Below are 8,621 nucleotides of genomic sequence, written 5' to 3'. Positions count from 1 at the left end.
CTGCTGAAAATTTGCACTAGTGTGGCGCTCTAGGCAACGCACAGTGCGACGCATCAGTGTAATAATCTATCAGAATTAGCAAACTTCAGAGACTGGGTTTTTGGGGTCTGTCAGGAGAAACCACTAATGCGACGCACCCTACTACGAACAGTGCGACGCCTGAAAAGCAATAAGTTTGCAAGTTTTCCTATTTCGGCTAGGAAAGGGTGATTTCGTTTGGGCTCGACCCTACTTGGTATAAATACATGGAAAATGGTATTTTCTGGACTTTTGACATACCTTAGACCTAAGTAAGCCAAGGAGGAGGTGGAGAAGCAAAATCTCAAGGATTTCATCATTCAATCCTCACTCAAGACAAAGGTTTGGATTGTTTTATGTTTTCCTTTAACTTAAACATTGTTATGATGAATTACTCCATATCCATGGAGTATTTCTCTTTAGGGTTTGATGGATTTGGTGTATTGATACTTGTTTGTGGATAACTAACTCTAGTTTTATGTATTGAAATCGTTTTGGATGGTTTAATCGTTGCATCTATCTTCACTTGGTAATGTAATCGAGAGAGGCATAACTTGTGAGATCTTTGCATTATATTTTGTTGATTGAATTCATAAATTCTTCTTATTAATCGGAAGAGACTAGTTGAATTATTTATTAAACTTAGTTAGGAGTATAATCGAGAGAGGTTCTCCTAAAGACCAATCCACTACGAATTCTTGCATATCTTCACATGCTTAAAATTGGTTCATCTTGTGAGGTTGAGACTTAATCGAGAGAGGAGTTTCTACTAATCAATTGAACTAATAACCAAGTGAATTCGAGAGACTCACTTGAACATTAGACATGAATTATCTTTAGTTAAATCCCAAATATTTATCCTGCACCTATCCTATCAACCCTATTTTCTCCTAATTGATAACTTCCTTTGCTTAATACTTGCGTTGATTATCATTAGTCAATAGTTTAGACTCTTAGTTAATTTTAGTTCTTAATCATATAATCTCTATTGTTGATCATCTTGGATAGCAATGTAGCTACAAGCTACGAAAATATTGTTTAACTCCAATCCACATGGATACGATATTTTAAATTAATATATTCGACAAACTAGCATAATTTTGTGTTGTGTTTTTAGCTCGTCAAATCCTCAGCTGATGATACCCAGACCTCAGGTCGATTTTGGAGAACACTCTAGCACCGTGTAACTGATCAAACAAATTATCAATGCACGGAAACATGTACTTATTCCTTATAGTGGCTTTGTTCAACTAACGGTAATCAATGCACATACCTGTGCACCCCAAGGCGACTTATTTGTCCTGATGAACCCCTTATCAAGCAACTCCTCAAGTTGTTCCTCAACTCCTTTGGAATTATGCGGTACGGTGGAATAGATATAGATTGGGTGCCTGGCAATAATCAATACTGAAATCGATATCAAGATTTGGTGGCATGCCTGGTAGATCAGAAGGAAATACATCGGAGAACTCCCGCACCATGGGCACTGAATCAATTGTGGGAGTCTCCATAGATGTATCCCGAACATAAACCAGATAGGAAAAACAACTCTTCTTGACCATATGTCAAGACTTCAAGAAAGATATACACAAGATGTACTGATAGATGAGCCCCTCCACTCCAATTTAGGCAACTCGGGCATCGCCAATGTAACAGTCTTGGCATGGTAATCAAGAACGACATGGTACGGAAAAAACCAGTCCATGCCTAGGATGACCTTAAAGTCGGTCATATCAAGCAACAGAAGATCTGTTCTGGTCTCATAACCATAGAAAGTCACAACACATGACTGATAAATAAGATCCACAACAACAGAATCGCTCGCTAACGTTGACACATATACAGGGACGCCCAAGGACTCACGAGAGACATCAAGATAAGGAGAAAATAGAGAGGATACATATGAATAAGTAGACCCTGGATCGAATAGTCTCGAAGCATCCCTACCGCTGACAAAACTAATACCTGTGATCACGGCGTATGAGGCTACAGTATATGGTCTGGCTGGAAAGGCATAGAACCTAGCTGGAGCTCCACCTGGCTGACCTTCACCTCTTTCAAACCCCTACCCACTTGCCCTCTGCCCCTGGCCGGCCGGACAGGCGGGGCGGTAGTAGGTGCGGTTATCATGGGTTGATGGCCCTACCGTAATGCCTTTCCCTGAAGCCTGGGTCAAAACTTCCTCATGTGACCAAGCTCCCCGCACTCGTAGCAAGCCCTCGGTGCGGAAGACTAGTGACCCTGAGTCTGGCCCTGCTGATCGGAATATCCACTGGAGGGACTGTGAATAGCCGGTGGACGGTAGGTGCTCTATGGAATGGTACTGAAGTAGCGCCGCATCGGAGCACTCCGAGCAGGCGGTGGTGCTGAATACATAGGCCTCCTATAATGGCCCCTCATAAACTAACCTTTGCCCCCATACGAGGTGCCAATGAATTCGCTAGAATGCCAAGGCCGCTTCTCCCTCGTCGTATACGATTGGCCCTGGCTGCGGATACCCTCGATCCTTTGAGCTATCTCCAAAACCTGCCCGTACGAAGTCCCCATTTCAAGCTCTCGGGCCATAGTAACCCGGATACCATAATGCAAGCCCACAATAAACATCCGCACCCTCTATGCATCTGTGGGTAGTATCATAAGTGCGTGGCGAGACAACTTAAAGAATCTCACCTCATAATCAGTCATAGAAATCTGACCCAAGTTAGTCATAGAAATATACCTCTCCAAAATGATATGTGTGAACTGGTCCCAAGTCAAGGGAGGTAAATCTGCTGGTCTGCTAGAGATATAAGACTGCCACCTTCTACGGGCCTTGCCCTCCAAATAAAATATGGTGAAGCCCACCCCGTTGGACTCCAATACTCCCATATTATGCAGCATGTTCCTGCAACGATCAATAAAGTCATGTGCATCCTCATGCCGCTCACCGCCAAATACAGAAGGATGCATCTTAGTCCATCTGTCCAGCCACTTATGTTGCTCAACGATTGCAGCAGGTCTGGGCTATGGTATAACCACTGCAACTAGCTGGGCCCCGCCTGCAGGTAGTGCACGTGGGGTCTGATATAGTAGCAGCATGCCCTAGAGCCTGGCGATAGGGGTTTGTGCTTCCCCTCCCGCTTGAGATGTGGCCGGACTACTGGAAATAGCCCAGCCTGAGTCATAGAATCCATGAACCGCAGAATATGGCCCATGACCTCCTGAAATCCCGGTGCATTCATAAAATCCACCGGGGCCGGCTTAGCTGCAGGTGCCTCATCCTACTCCTCAATAACAGGATCTTCCACTGAATCCACTGATGGTACAATAGGAGCTACCTTAGGACGCCCTCGCCCTCTATCAAGAGTTGTGGCCCTCCCTCGGCCTCCGCATCTGCCTCTATCTACAGGGGGATCAGCTCCTCTGTCGCCGGGTACAGCATAGCTTGGTATCAGAGCACTAGGTTCACATAATGTGGATGCAAGCCCGAACAGATACCTGATGTACCTGCCTCAGTACCAACACAATTACTAGTGGTCAATAAATAAATTGCACGAATTATCTAGTCTAACCTTGAAGAAGTAGTGACGAGGGATCGACATCGACACTTACTCATGGTCAATAAATAAAGTGTAAGAATTACAAAAGGCAGAAAATGCAACAGTAACAATGGAATAATAAACAATAAATAACGTGATTCTTTAAAAATATATCAATTTAAAATCCCCAATTATCACATGCCATTTCATCAAAATAAGAACCATCAAGTAAATATCAATACTCAAGTCATGAAGGAAATATTAGGTATAATTGGACTCCTACCGATATTACACATGAGTTATGATGAGGTCATACGACCTGATCCATAATAATAGTGTACATACACTACCGAGGTCGTACAACCCGGCGCATCTCAATATATATTGCTGAGGTGTTATTCCCGATCCACGGGAATAGAGAAACTCTTCGGACTACGGGTCATATAATTATAACACCAGGATAGGCACATAAATAAGCATAATTTTCTACCAATAATCGAATATTTCTCCAAAACCCAAAGTAACGAAGCTCGGCCTACATTAATCCTTAATCAAATTTCAATTATAAATTCAAGTAATTAAACTACCAAGTTGGGTTCAAATAATATAAATATTGCTTGATAAAGTCCTAAGTCTACCCGGACATAAACATGATTTTCTTTACGTACGGACTCTCGTAACTTTGTGCGTACATAGCACCCACAATTATTAAAAAATAAAAATTTAAACACCTATGGGGATAATTCCATCTTACAAGGTTAGGCAAGAGACTTACCTTATTTCAAAGTCCTCTTCTTGGTCCTCAAACCACACTAATAGCCTCAAAATAACACTAAGCAACCCGTAACTAGCCAAAAGTCATACAAACTAATCAATATATGCTCAAAAGTTCATAATTCATCTATTAGAGCAATTACCCAACCCAAATCGAAAAGTTCCTAAAAGTAACACCTGGGCCCACATGCCCGGATTCCGGATCCTTTGGTAGAATAATGTTACCCATGACCTTAATAACTCAAATATATAATTTCTTCTCAATTCCATAATCAATTTCGTGGTCTAATCCCATTTTTACCAAACCCTAGATTTTTCAACATAATCCCATAATTTCCATAATTTCTATGTTAAAATCTACCAATAAGCTATGTATTTAACTCACATTAGGTAGAACTAACTTACCTTCAATTGCTAGGTGAAAATCCCACTCCAAGGAGCTCTAAAATCAGCCAAGAAATGAAAGTAATGAAGAAAATGGCCTAAGTCCCGATATTAACAAGTGTCCTACCCAGTGGTCCTTCTTCGCGATAGCGAAAGGCTCTCGCAATCGCGAAGGCTAAATCTGCCAAGGCCGAGAAAAGCCCCTTCGTGAATGCGACCAGGTCCTCGCGATCGAGAAGGCTAGCTAAGCCAAATCATCACGAACGTGACATGCCTTTCGCGTTCGCGAAGGACAACAACCCGCTGACCCCCAGACCCAGTCCTTTCTACGAGAACGCGGACCTCCTATCTCGAACGCAAAGGCCACAGGTCCTAAACCTTCGCGAACGCGACCCTATAATGGTGAACGCGAAGAAAAAAACACTCCTGCCCCAAATCCTTTATCGCGAACGCGTGACACCCTTTGCGTTTGCGATGAGGAAAACCAGTAGCGGCAATTTCTGCAATTTGGACTTAACTCTGGCTGGTCTGAAACACACCGGAGCCACCCGAGACCCCGTCCAAATGCACAAAAAACTTCATAGACATAATTCGGACCTACTTGAAGTCTCGGAACACGTAAACCAATATCGAAACCTATAATGGAACCCCAAAACAAAATTAATCAACCTTTGAACTTTGAACTTCTTAAACAAGCCCCGAATGCGACGAATCATGCTTAGACAACTCGGAATGACGCTAAAATTTATGCACATGTCAGAAATCACTAAACGAATTTTTTCCAGGCTTTGAATCCTAAACGGGCATCAATAAGACCTAATTCTACTTCAAACCAAATATAAGAAACTCTAAAACCTTCAAGGCGCCAACTTTTAACATTAAGCACTGAAATGCTCCCAGATCACCCGAAACTCGATCTGAATACACGCCCAAGTCAAAAATCATCATACGAACCTATTAGAACCTACAAATCCCGGTTCTGAGGTAGTTTACTCAAAATATTGACTCAAGTTAAACTTGGCCACCTTAGGCTACTATTATGGAATTAAGTGTTCCGAATTCAACCCAAACCCTTCCAAAACCAAAACAATCATCCTTGCAAGTCATAAAACAGTAAAAGCACAAATGGAAAGTCTTAATTAGGGGAACATGTATCTAGAAAGAAAAATGACTAGTCGGGTCATTACATTAAGTGACGATACATTTTCATGACCCCTTGATAAATAGAGTACCTCAAACTTTGAGCCTCCTCAAGTATCAACAGTTGACGGCCAATGTTTACCCTCCCTTTTAAAATTAATTTATTTATATTTAATAATTTGTAATAAGTATTTTGGAAGTGTTTTCTAGTAATTAATACATATTTTTATAAATTAATTAAGTATTAGTTTTGAACTTAATCACGTAGTAATAGTATTATATAATTACAAATATACTTACTATTTTAAAGATTATTAAAATAAATTTTATATATACATCACATAGGCCTTATAATTAATTTGACAAAATTACTCTTTAATTTCTAGTAAATTAGGTTACTAGGTTAATATTTTGAAATTAGTGATATAATTTGAAAAACAAAGTATTTTTATAAATAAATAATTAAATTAATTAGTAGTATATTTAATAATTATAATTTTACTATATTTTATTAAAAATAATTATGTTAATTTAAATTAATTTTAAAAGGGTAAAAGACTATAGGGTTATAATTGTAATTCCTTAATTAAACATAGAGTGGATATTTTTAAATTAATTTCAACCCAATTACCAAGACCAAAATCAAATCTGACCCAGATCCAACCCCTTTCTTTCTACTTTGGCAATCCTTGCCATCACATTTGAACCAATCACCGAGTATCGCGTTACCCGTATCTTTCACTCACAAAGAAAACACAAACGAATCTAAACCATTAGACTATCTTATCGACGGTCCGCATTTAATCCTCATTTTCGTATTTTTTTCTTTAGTCTTATAAGACATAATCTCCACCATCTGATCAAAGCGATCCAACGGCCGTCGATTTTCCCAATTGAATTATTTCTAAAATCCCTAAATACCAAAACAATCAGAGTCGTTGATCAACAGATCCAACGGCTCCCGTTCCATCTCCCAACTTAAACTCAGAGACAGCCGCTAAACCTACCTAAACCCTAATCATTTCCCACCTCCCATGCCGCCTCTCTTTTCCTTTCCACTCTCTTTTCTCTCATCTTCATCAGCCATCAATCTCCGAAAAAACCTAGCACAAATTTGTGCAAGGTCACTCGAAATCACTCTAAATCATCCATTCTGTCCCTGCTACATCACGAATCCCACTTGAACATTCTCATTCCATCATTACAATTAAAAATCCCTAATCTGACACCCTAAGCTTAAAAAGGAAAACCTTCAAATCATCTGATTTCTCTCATGAGTCACAAATCGAGCCTAAAACCATCCTTTTGCCTTATGAAATCCGTGAATCCAACTGGGTATTTCCTATCTCATCACTCAAAATTCAAATACCCAAATTTGAACCCTAGACCCAACGATGTAATATCAAATCTCATATTTCTGTTAAATTCATGGCATGGATGGCATTTCTTCATCATCACCACTGTTATTCTTTTTCCAAAGGTCAAACGTAGTGACCTCTGGACATTGAGATCTTATCCGATGGTTCTTTACCTTCAACGACCATTCTTTACTCAGGTAAACTTGTTCATCATTTTTTCCCTCTGTCTCCATAGATTTTCCCCCGATTTTGCTTGCATCACCACTCCTTCGTCACTTTCCACTCATGGTTTTGAATTTGTGAAACCCTAGAGCCTTGAATGGCACTATAAATAGGGCCTATAATATTCTCATCTACCATCACCAACCACTGAAGAAAAACACAGCAGGAACACCTAAAAAGGCAGAAAATCAATATAGTAGTGTTTTAGAATTTCTTCGACTAAAGATAAGTTCTTACTCGAATTCTGATTTCGCTCTGAGGTACTCATTGGTTGAAGTTTTTGAGTTCTTGGATCCTAATGTCTAAACGAGTCTTATTTGGTCTGTTGCCCTAGAGAAGGTTAGTACACCTTCACCCTCTTCTCTTTTAATTGTTTTATTTGAATACTATGAACAGGTTGTGACCTTCTCTTAACTGCATTAGCTTATAATGTTTGTCATTAGTATAGAAAATGTTATTTTTATTTCGTAATACGGTGTTGTTCACTTATGATCAATTGTTATGCTCTTAAGTATCCTTAATTAATGTTGATTGAACTGTATGTGACCTTAATGACTTTCAGATAGACAACATGATTAAATCTCCTTAATATGATTTAAATGACCTCTCATGCTTGCCTAGGTTTCAGATTATCTATTAGTGATTCTATTGTGATCTATCTCTATACACTGTTTTCTTGCATCCTGTTGTCTTGTGGTCGAGTTTGTTGTTTGATAAGTCTAATTGGGATAGACCTGAAAGTTCATAGCTTAATCCTTCACCATTTTACTGAAGCATGAAAAGTCTACGTGTTTAAGTGCTCTCCTTCTCTATATCAACGTTTGTTAACTCTGAGAATAGCTTATGAGTTGTCATTGTGACAATCTTGTATTCATATTCAACTGTTGTTTGAACCAATATGAAACAGTGTTATTGGGGTGAACTCTTATGATCTTCAGTGACATTTTGCATATATTTTGTTATTATCAAGTTATCTTTTCATAAAACAAGACATAGTCATGACTACTTCCAAGCTTGAGTATAACTGCCTTATGTTTAGATGTCAAATCTTAGTCTGTATACCTGAGTTAAACTTGTTTGGAATAATACTTTTTCTGTCTCTAACCCCCTCATGACATTGTTGACTTTGTGAAGCTTACCCTGTCTTTGTAAGATCAGTAAAGTATCTATGCATAGTTGATTTTAAATGTTGTATGTTCCCCTGTTT

The sequence above is a fragment of the Nicotiana tabacum genome, chromosome 19 (assembly GCF_000715075.1).
Source record: "Nicotiana tabacum cultivar K326 chromosome 19, ASM71507v2, whole genome shotgun sequence".
Classification (NCBI taxonomy): Eukaryota; Viridiplantae; Streptophyta; class Magnoliopsida; order Solanales; family Solanaceae; genus Nicotiana; species Nicotiana tabacum.
Note: the sequence above shows the minus strand (reverse complement) of the source record.